Raw genomic sequence first — 9,436 nt, 5'->3', positions numbered from 1 at the left:
CTGTAGTCTCACCTACTCAGGAGGCTGAGGCAGGAGGATCGCTTGAGCCCAGGAGTTTGAGATTGCTGTGAGCTAGGCTGATGCCACAGCACTCTAGCCTGGGCAACAGAGTGAGACTTTGTCTCAAAAAAAGAAAACAAAACAAAAAAACAAATATAAAACTGGATAAAATTGCCAAAAAGAAACATATCAGGGATCTGGAAATAAACCAAAGGCAGACCAAAAAATGAAAAGCGTTTGTTTATTCTTTAAAAATTGCTAGAGCTTTAGATGTGAAGTATTAAACAAATTGGGTTTCTCAACATTAGTCCTTACATTTTGAGCTGAATAATTCTGTATTGCAGGGGCTGTCTGGGCGTTGTAGCATGTCTAGCATCTCTGGCTTCTACCCACTAGATGCCAGTAGTATTCCCCCTGTTGCAACCACCACAAATGTCTCCAAACTTTTCCAAATGTCCCTGGGGAGGCAAAATTAGGAAGAAAAACAATTATAAATCTATATGCACCTAGCAAAGAGCCCCAAAACACACAAAGCAAAAACTGACAATAGTGAATGTAGAAATAAACAATTTGGTTCAACAAATATAGTTGGTGTTTTGATACTCTTCTCTTGGAGTATCAATTGACAAAAACAACTAGACAGAAAATCAGTAGGTATATAAAGGACTTGAACAGAAACTATCAGCAAACTGGTCCTAACCACCATATAGGAAACATGGCACTGAGCAACAGCAGAATACATATATATATATTTTTTTGGTCAAACATATATGGACCATTCTACATGTTAGACAGGTGCTAGGGCATAAAACAAGTTTCAATACATTTAAAAGGATTAAAATCAAAGTATGCTCTCTAACCACAATGAAATTAAATTGGAAGTCAACAAGAAATTTGGGAAATCCCAAATGTTTAACTTGGAAATTAAACAACATACTTCTAAATAGTCATGGGTCAAAGAAGAAAGCACACAGGAAATTAGAAAATATCTTGAACTGGATGAAAATAAAACAGCTAACACAGTGCTTATAAGAAAATTTGTAGCATTAAATATTTATATTAGGAGAAAAGAAAGGTCTTGATTCAGTGGTCTAAACTCCATCTTAAGAAATTAGATTGGTATAGACTAGCGGAATAGATTTAAAAAAAAAAAAAAAGAAATTAGAAAAGGAAGATCAAATTAAACCCAAAGAAATTAGAAGGAAGAAAATGGACTACAAATCAGAAATTAATGGACCAGAACACAAAACAAAGCAAAACAGAGAGAAAAATCAATGAAACCAAAAGCCAGTTCTTTGAAAAGATCAATAAAATTGATAAACCTCTAGCCAGACTGATAAGGAAAAACAGCGAAGACATAAATTACCAAGAGCAGGAATGAAAGAGAAGATGTCACTGATCTTATAAACAAGGCAAGGATGCCTGGTCCCACCACTTCTATTTAACTTTTTACTAGGTTTCATAGCCAGTACAATACAGCAAGAAAAAAGAAATAAAAGGCATACAGATTAGAAAGAAAGCAGCAAAACTATTTTTATTCTAAGATGTGATCATCTGTATAAAAAATCTTAACATCACAGGACATAATATACAAAAATAAATTGTATTTCTATATTAGCAGAAAAGAATTAGAAACTGAAATGGAAAAAGTACAATTTAAAATAGCATCAAAAAATAGGAAATAGGCCGGGCGAGGTGGCTCACGCCTATAATCCTAGCACTCTAGGAGGCCGAGGTGGGCGGATCACTTGCGCTCAGGAGTTCAAGACCAGCCTGAGCAAAAGCGAGACCCCATCTCTACTAAAAATAGAAAAAATTAGCTGTAAAAAAATTTAAAAAATAAAAAAATAAATAAAGGAAATATTTAAGGATAAGGTAACAAAATATGTATAAAATCAGTATATCAAAAATTACAAAATACTTATAAGAGAAATTAAAGTAAACTCAAATACACGGAGAGAGCTACACTATAGTTATGGATTAAAACTCAATATTGTTCACATGTCAACTCTCCCTATATCAATCTATAGAGTCAATGTAATCCCATTCAATGTCCCATCAGGCTTTTTTTTTTTTTTTTGGTAAAAATAAGCTGGTTCTAAAATTCAAATAGAAATGCAAAGGGCCTAGAATAACCTGACAACTCTGCAAAAGACCAAAGTGATTTCAAGATTTACTATAAAGTTTACAGTAATCAAGACAGTGTGGTATTTCTGTAAGAACAGAGATACGGATCAAACAAACAGAAACAGAGGGCCCAGAAATAGACCCACCTCATAGTCAATCGATTTTTGACAAATGTGCCAAGGTTATTTGATGGAGAAAGGATAGTCTTTCAACAATTGAATATCCATATGCAAAATATGAAGCTCAACCCTTACCCTTCATATAACATACAAAGGTTAACTCAAAGTGAATCACAGACTTAAATGTCAGAGCTAAAACTATAAATCTCCTAGAAAAAAACATAGGCAAAAATATTTGTGATCTTGGGTTAGGGAAAGATTTCTAAGATCTTTGGAAAAGCGTGGACCACAGAAGAAAAAAATCGATAAACTGGACTTCTGCAAAATTGAAAAATTTTGCTCGTCAAATGACACTATTAAAAAAATGAAAAGGCAAGCCACAGAATGGGAGAAAAATATCTGTAAAACATATATATCATAAGGGACTTATATCTAGAAAATATTTTTTAAAACCATATACACATATACAAACTGGCATAAATACAGATAACTTGGCTTAAAAAATGGACAAAAAAATTAAACAGACACTTCACCAAAGAAGATATTTATCAATGCTAATAAACATACGGAAAGATGCTTTATATCATTAAACATTAAGGAAATGCAAACTTATGCCAAAATAAGATGACACTACAAAGTCACTAGAATAACTAAACTTAAAAAGACCTAAAATATCAAGTGCTGGCAGCGCTGTGGGACAACTGGAGTTCCCATACGCTGCTGCCAAATGGTGCAGCCACTCTGGAAAACTGGGAGTTTCTTATAAAGTTAAGCATACACTTACCATATGATCGCGCAATCTCACTCCTAGATTTATCAAAAAAAAGAATGAAAACAAATGTCCACACAAACACTTTTATGCAACTGTTCATAGCAGCTTTATTCACAGTAGCCACAAACTGTAAACAAACCAACTGTCCATTGTGCAGCGAATGAATAAACAAATTAAGGTGTCATACAATGGAATACTACTTGGTGATAAAAAGGAAGGGACTGCTGATACACTCACCAGCACAGATGACTCTTAACAGCATTACCCTAGATTAAAAAAGCCCAACACAGAAGGGACAGTACCATACATATGATATCATTTTTACCAAATTCTAGGAAAGCTAAAATGGTGCTAAAAAGCAGATCAATGGATGCTAAAAGCTGGAGGCTAAGGAGGGGACTGAATACGAAAGTCCATGAGGGAAGCTTCTGGGCGAGGAAATGCTCTATATTTTGATTGTGGTGATGTTTACTTAGCTGTACATGTTTATCAAAACTTATTAAATTTTACACTTAAAATTGGCAAAATTTATCGTATGTAAATTATACCTCAATAAGCTAAGGAAAAAAACGGGAAGGAGTCTGGGGAGATGTTGGTCAAAGGATATAAAATTTTAGTTAGCAGGAATGAGTTCAAGAGATCTATGATACAACATGGGGACTTAGAGTTAATTATATTCTTGAAAATTGCTAAGAGAGTAGATTTTAAGTGTTCTTACCACAAAAAACAGTAAGCATGTGAGGCAATACATATGTTCCTTAGCTTGACTTAGTCATTCCACAATGTATCCATATTTTAAATCATCGTATTGTAGATAATAAATATATATAATTTTTACATGTCAACTAAAACAACAGAAAAAATTTTAAAACCAATGTCCTTAACCATCTTGGAAAACTAGATAGGAAGGACATCCTGCCTCATGAAAAAGTGCCTTTCTTAACACAGATCATGTTTCACTGAACCTCAGGCCATCACTTGAAAGATCAGTAATGAAGATGTGACATCAACTGATTTAAAGTCATCACTAACAGGCCGGGCACGGTGGCTCATGCCTGTAATCCTAGCACTCTGGGAGGCCCAGGCGGGCAGATTGTTTGAGCTCAGGAGTTCGAGACCAGCCTGAGCAAAAGCGAGACCCCATCTCTACTAAAAATAGAAAGAAATCATATGGACAGCTAAAAATATATATAGAAAAATGAGCCAGGCATGGTGGTGCATGCCTGTGGTTCCAGTTACTTGGGAGGCTGAGGCAGGAGGATTGCTTGAGCCCAGGAGTTTGAGGTTGCTGTGAGCTACGCTGATGCCACAGCGCTCTAGCTCGGGCAACAGAGCGAGACTCTGTCTCAAATAAAATTTAAAAAAGAAAGTCATCACTAATAATGCTAGCTTTTCAAAAAGATCTCACATACTCTAAATAAAACAATGTATACACTGAAGACAGACCTTTTACCATTTAATTGCTTCTTTAAAAGAAATGAATCAATAAATGACTCAATTGTTTTGTTGGGAGAAAGCCTGTCTACTGGGAGAAAAAGTCTGGAAATTGTCATGAGTTTAAAAAAAAAACAACGGTATTTCTTCACCTAAGATATTCTAACGGTCACTGTGCTGAGGACGCTTCCACCAAAGAGACCACAGTCTACGGGATAAAATGGACGGCAAATCACAGTTACAATTCAGTGCGATACGAGCAGTGATAAAAAGATATACAGGGTACTGGAATATTGAAAATAAGATGAGGAACCCTGCAGATACAGAGATGGAATCATCATCAGGGAAGCCTTTAGAGAGGACAGGAAACCTGATCAACGGAGGTAAATATTCCCAAAGAACCCACAGGGGGCTATGCTGAGCAGGAGGTATAAGAAGGGGCATTGGGGTAACATAATTTGTCATCCATTTGAAATAACCTAGGAAATTAATTGCAAGAACATGCACCTGCTTCCACCCTTTGACTTCCCAGCAGGAACTTTCTTCTGTAATTCAATATTCCTCTGAAATAATACCTCCCCTCAGACGATACTGGGTTACACCCAGGCCAACTGAGCTGTGACTTTCAGCAGCAAATTGTCCTGGGGAAAGAAATCTGCTCAGAGGTGGATATCTAGAAAATGTGGCAATCAGAAGTTTAAAAAAAAAAAAAAAACCCTCCTATGTAATTCCTAGAGGTACCAAAAAGAAACCCCTACCCTCCCGACTCGGTCAAATCAAGCAGAAACAAAAGAAGGCAAAAGCACCACAATAACGCAGTGGAAACTGCCTCAGTCGCTGCGGGAACAGGGAAATTACATGCAAACACGAGGGCCTTCCGTTCTGCACACCGGGAAGTGGCTCGGGGACAGCCCCTCACCTAGGTTTGTTGACTTCAGCTCATATGGAGCCAATACCAACCTGCCAAAGAGCAGTCCTAGATGTCCACCTGGCCTTGGCTACCAGCTCCAAGAGGGAAACAGGCAATACCAGCATGAAACCTCAGCCCAGTAATTCTTGAGGCTTTTTCCCTCCTTTCAGCCCAGTCACATGTCCAACTCTGTCATCAGACACAATGATTCTCCAGGCTGAAAGCAACGTAGTACTCTCCCCCTCCTCCCACTGAGAACACGGCCCTGATGCACAGGAATGCAACAGGAAACTGAACGCTGAGCAAACAGCTAAGGGAGATAAAGCACTAACTGGAAAAGCCCTCACACACAGAACTCAGCAATATCAAATGTCAGCCTCTTAGATCTCACTTCCAATCTCCTAAATGTGTGGTCCCCAACCCCAGGCCGCAGACTGGTGCGGGTCCATGGCCTGTTAGGAACCAGGCTGCACAGCAGGAGGTGAGCAGCAGGCAAGTGAGCAAAGCTTCATCTGTATTTACAGCTGCTCCCCATCGCTCGCAGCAACACATAAGCTCCGCCTCCTGTCAGATCAGCAGCAGCATTAGATTCTCACAGGAGCACGAGCCCTGCTGTAAACTGCGCATGCGAGGGACCTAGGTTGCAGCTCCTTATGGGAATCTAATGCCTGATGATCTGAGGTGGAGCTGAGGCAGTGATGCTAGCACTGGGGAGCGGCTGCAAATACAGATTATCATTAGCAGAGAGGTTTGACTGCACAAAAAATGTAATGCACTTGAATTATCCCACAACCATACCCACCCCAGGTCCGTAGAAAAATTGTCTTCCACGAAACCAGTCCCTGGTGCCAAAAAGGTTGGGGACCGCTGTCCTGAATCACCATACTCATTTTATTCTCCTGCTGGTAGATCAGGAAGAATCAGTTCATTTGTGTTCAAATACAAATCGTGGTTCTCTCATAAGGAATAGCCCCCACTTCTGGGTAGTGACCAGAAAGAAGTGGAGTCGCCCTGGGCCTGGCAGGCCTGGCATAAGCAGGGCAGGGCAGTTTTCCAGCTTGTTTATACTCAGAGGCAACAGCCTCCAAGGGAGCGATAGCCTTCAGATTAGTAGTAACAGGCATATGGTAAGTTACGCCCTCTGGTGGAATAACACAGCATTGCTGGAAACCCAAAGCCAATCTTTTGCAGAATAGAACTTGAACCCTTGGTGTGGTGAGAATACTGTGGTACTTCAATGCAGCATATTAATTCTGGAAAAGAAGGGTCTCAGCTGATTTGTTCACATATTAAATTCATAAATTAACATGCACCTGATTAATGACACTCTAATTAATTGATGTGGTATCCCCAGCCAAACTGAAAGTTGTAATTATTTTCTACAAATTTAGTTAGAGCTTACAGCAGCTCTCTAAGGACATTTTGAGTTCTGTGATTCTACATCATCTGTGATTGTGGCACATTTTCTGATCAGACATGGCAGTGCTGATGGAACTTCAATAAAGGTTATATGAGAGGTGTCCTTAAGATGTTATAAACTCATTCAACAAACAGTTATTGAATATAACATATCAGGCACAGTTCTGGGCTCTGGGGTCAGAGTAAAAAAGAAGATCCCTGCTGTCATGGAGCTTAAAGACTAGTGAGGGTGGGGATAGCCAAGAAACAAGTAAAAATGTTAAAAAGATGAGGTCAATGAACGTAATTTAAAAAGGCAATGTGAGAGGGAACATAGGCCTTGGGGGACAGGGTGTCAGAGGTCTCTTAGAGGTGATATTTGCGATCTGAAGAGGAGCTATCTTCTCATGATGAAATCTGTTCTTAAATACACCCATTTCAGAACATACATCCAGATGAGCCTCTTTCAAAGCTCTTATGGGACTCCTCTTTGGTGCTTGCCTTTAGGGCCAACATATGAACCCCAAAAAGAAAAGAAGGCTTTAGCTCACACCTGTAATTCCACCCATTTGGGAGGCTGAGGCAGGAGGATCACTTGAGGTCAGTTCAAGGCTGGGCAACATAGCGAGATCCTGTTCCTAAAAAAAAAAAAAAAAAAAAAAATTAGCCAGGCATGATGCAATGTGCCTATAGTGACAGCTATTCGGGAGACTGAGGCAGGAGAATCAAAACCAAGGAGTTGGCTGGGTGCAGCAGCTCATGCCTGTAATCCTAGCACTCTGGGAGCCTGAAGTGGGAGGATTGCTTGAGCTCAGGAGTTTGAGACCAGCCTGCACAAGAGATGTCTCCACTAAAAATAGAAAATCTAGCCAGGCATGGTGGTGCACACCTGTAGTCCCAGCTACTCGGGAGGCTGAGGCAGTAGATCACTTGAGCCCAGGAGTTTGAGGTTGCGGTGAGCTACGATGACACCACTGCACTCTGCCCAGGATGACAGAGTGAGACTCTCTCAAAAATAAAAACAAGGAGTTTGATGCTACAATGAGCTACAATAGTGACACTGCACTCCAGCCTGGGCAACAGAGTGAGACTCCTCTCTCTAAATAGAAAAGGCTTAACTTAAAGCAGCATTATTCGGCCTTGCTATCACCTTTCTTTGACCTTGAACATTGTTGGGATGTTTCTGAAAGTTAATCCAGTCTCACAGTGTAAATATTTACCCAGCATTTTGATGGGAAAATGTGCAATAAGCTCTATAGAAGAGTCAAGAACTCTGTGAGGTCCTTTCTTCTTATTGAATAGTGGGATCTCTAGCAATTGTGCTCCTCTTTTGCTATGAAGGTCTTCATCATTCATTCTTCTAGGTAAGGATCTATAAAACAGTAGTGAAAATAAAACATTCATCAAATAAAGGCAGGAGGAAACTGGAAGAAAAGGATAGCACTGAGAGGAAAGGAAGGATAAGAGATTTAAAGAACAAAACTTGAAAAATTGCCCCAAAGCCATTTCCCTTAGTGCAGTTTTCTAGGCCTTGTGGTAAATAGATTCTTAGTCTCATTAAATCTCTAGGGTATCCTCCCATGGGTCAAGCAACCTACTTCCCACAAACCTAGTTTCCCCTTTCTTTCCCTGGCGAGACGAAGGAGTCTGAGTGGTAAACACTGATGTAACTGAAATTGCTTACATAGTAATACATAACCTCCCTACCCTCAACCGCTTTCTCTATCCCATGTGAAGAATGACTTCTCTGTGAATTCCGATGTTAAACCTGTCACTGAAACACATTAGTCGAAAGCATCATAGCTCTTGCTTGATGGATACTCAGAGTGAGCAGGGGCAGAAGAGATCTATGCACCCTATTATGTTATCTATCTCAATATCGTGCTGCCTCTGTATTTTACGGTCATAATTGACCAACAAAAACTTAAGTCTCGCTGGAGCAAATCCAGGAATGAAAAGACTGTTTTGTATTGATCACAAAACATTTAACTAAGTTCATAAGGAAAGAATGCAAATTACCAATGTAGAAAGATTCCAAACGGCTAAGATTTGTGTAATAATCAGTTAAGAAAATACCAAAACCTCTTTTTCTAGATAAAAAGAAATTAAGTCTCTCAGCTCAAAAAAAGCACCTTGGGAAGCATTTTTTTTTTAATGTACAAAGAATGCTTTTGTATATCTTTGTATTAAATACTTTTATAAATAGCATGCATTTTTATGAGAAAAAAGTGAAAGTATTTCCATTTTTATTTTTTTTTTGTGACAGAGTCTCGCTCTGTTGCCCGGGCTAGAGTTGAGTGCTGTGACGTCACCCTAGCTCACAGCAACCTCAAACTCCTGGGCTTAAGCCATCCTCCTGCCTCAGCCTCCCGAGTAGCTGGGACTACAGGCATGTGCCACCAAGCCCGGCTAATTTTTTCTATATATTCTTAGCTGTCCAGATCATTTCTTCCTATTTTTAGTAGAGACGGGGTCTTGCTCTTGGTCAGGCTGGTCTCAAACTCCTGACCTTGAGCGATCCACCTGCCTCAGCCTCCCAGAGTGCTAGGATTATAGGTGTGAGCCACCACGCCTGGCCTATTTTTATTTTAGAAAGGTACAGAGTCCAAAGGAAGTCTGCCTGAGACCACCAAATTCCCAAATTATCAAAATTTCAGGTCAGCAATTAAATATTTG

This window comes from Eulemur rufifrons, chromosome 27 (assembly GCF_041146395.1).
Source record: "Eulemur rufifrons isolate Redbay chromosome 27, OSU_ERuf_1, whole genome shotgun sequence".
In the NCBI taxonomy this organism is placed as follows: Eukaryota; Metazoa; Chordata; class Mammalia; order Primates; family Lemuridae; genus Eulemur; species Eulemur rufifrons.
This window is presented reverse-complemented; position numbering follows the sequence as displayed.